The sequence below is a fragment of the Nicotiana tabacum genome, chromosome 21, assembly GCF_000715075.1.
Source record: "Nicotiana tabacum cultivar K326 chromosome 21, ASM71507v2, whole genome shotgun sequence".
NCBI lineage: Eukaryota > Viridiplantae > Streptophyta > Magnoliopsida > Solanales > Solanaceae > Nicotiana > Nicotiana tabacum.
The window spans coordinates 74289821-74292221 of NC_134100.1; the positions used below are offsets into that span (position 1 = coordinate 74289821).

Consider the following 2401-nt stretch of genomic DNA (forward strand, 5'->3'; position numbering starts at 1 on the left):
TCTAGTTTTATGTATTGAAGTGTTGTTGGATGATTTAACTATTGCATCTATATTCACTTGTTAATGTAATCGAGAGAGGCATAACTTGTGATATCTTTGCATTATCTTGTTGGTTGAGTTCATTAATTCTTCTTAGTAATCGAAAGAGGCTAATTGAATTATTGATTAAAACTAGTTAGGAGAATAATCGGAAGAGGTTTTCCTAAAGACCAATCCACTACGCATTCTTACATATCTTCATGTGCTTAAATTGGTTCACGTCATGAGGTAAAGACTTAATCGAGAGAGGAGTTTTTGCTGAATGTTTGAACTAATAATAGAGTGAATTAAAGAGACTCACTTGAACCTTAGAAGTGAATTATCTAGAGTTAGATCCCACACAGTTATCTTGCACCTATCCTATCAACCCCTATTTTCTCCCACTGATAACTTCCTTACTTATTCCTTGTTTCGATTATCATTAGTCAATAACTTTAGATTCATAGTTAATTTTAGTTAGAAATCATATACATCTCAATTGTTGATCATCTTGGATAGAAACCAATCTAGAAACTACGAGAATACTGTTTAAATCCAATCCATGTGGATACGATATTATACTATACTATATTTGACCAGCGAGTAGAATTTAAGTGTGTGTTTTGCGCTCGGCAAATTTTGGCGTCGTTGTCGGGGATTGGCAATCAACAGTGTTTGAAATAGTTTGTAGTGCTAATTCAGAAATTTTTCTTTTTATTTTATTTTATTGTTCCCTTTTTACGGTTGGTATTCTTTGACTGTGCGCATGTTACAGGTTTAGAGTGGTGCATGACTCGAGCTTCTGCGAAAGAAATACTACCATACAAGCCAGTGATAGAAAAATAACTGCGATAGTTGATGAAGGAAAGGAATCTCACAGAGGTGTTAGAGAAGGTTGGGCAAGCCTCAACAAAAGAAAATATGGCTGGAAACGGTAATGATAATGTAGATTTGGTTGCAAGAGAGGCAGCCCAACAATGGGAAAAAGTTGCATGGGATGCTGAGGAAATAGCTATTAGAGCAGCACAGATTATATATGAAGAAGAAAGGGGTCGTAGAATCGCTCAAAATCAACCCTTGGCTGTAGACCAATTCGGAAATATAGCTCCCATGCCTGGGAGATCATTGGGCGATTATGCGAGACCGGTCTACAATCAAGGCTTATCAAATGTGAGACCACCTCCAATTGCAGCCAACAATTTCGAATTGAAGCAAGGGTTGCTTCAAACTTTCAGAATTATTGTGTCTTCAGAGGAAAGATGAACGGAGATCCAAATACACATCTAATGGACTTCGAGGAGATTATGAACACCTTTCTATATAAAGGGGTGTCACAAGATGCAGTGTACTTAAGGGCATTCCCCTTTTCTCTTAAAGATAATGCAAAGCAGTGGTTTCAAAACTTACCCACGTGATCAATTAGAACTTGGGAGGAGATGACCAGAAAATTCCTTGATAGATATTTCTCCTCAGCTAAGACAGACAAGTTTAGAAGATAAATCCATAACTTCTGCCAGAAAGATACTGAAACTATTTTTGAAGCATGTGAGAGGTTTAAGGAGATTATTAGAAAGTGTCAATATAGTGGAATTGAACTCAGGATGCAACTCTGGGACTTTTGGGATGGATTGACACCGGCCTCGCGCAGAACATTGAGCAATGCAGTTGAAGGCCCTATGATGAAGAAGACTCCAGAGGATCGGAGATAGTCACAATTCTTGATGAGTTATCTGAAGATGCAAATTAGTGGCCCTCTGAGAGTGCTGAAAGAAGAAGATCGACCGGTGTTCACCAGGTTGATGCTAATACATATGTGCAGGTACATCTTGATGCTATGGCTAAAAAAATATGGAAGCTGACCTTAGCCTCGATACAAAATGAGCCTCAGGCAATTTGTGATATATGTGAACGAGGATACCCTACTCATGAGTGTCAAGCCTCAACTAATGAAGTGAATGTTGTAGGGAACTATAATTTTAATGCAATGGGTAAGAAGCACCCCTATTTTTCATGGAGTTCATCTGGGGTACCGTAAATGTATGGCAACAAAACAACCCCAAAATACTGGGACAAGGAGCTCCTGGTTTTATGAATCAGCCGAGGCAGCAGTTTCAGCCTCAACAACCAAATCAGCCTGGTCTAGAATATCTTATGAAGGCCTTCATTGTGAAAACTGATGAAATATTTGAAGTACAGGGGGTAGCAATTCGAAATTTGGAGAAGCAAGTGGGATATATTGCAACAATATTATCTGAGAGGATTTCAGGCACTCTCCGTGCTAATACTGAAAGAAATCCCAAAGAAACGGTGAATGTTATGACCTTGAGAAGTGAGCAAGTGCTGAAAGATCCCACCTCGACCCAAAAATATGTGATACTTGCAA

General features: G+C 38.6%; 1 non-coding gene across 1 annotated transcript; it reads right to left on the reverse strand.

Moving 5' to 3' along the window:
* Positions 1 to 1502: 1502 nt before the first annotated feature.
* Positions 1503 to 1609, reverse strand: LOC142175649 (small nucleolar RNA R71). Its single transcript, XR_012704743.1, has one exon. It is a non-coding gene; the product is annotated as a small nucleolar RNA R71 (small nucleolar RNA).
* Positions 1610 to 2401: the final 792 nt, after the last annotated feature.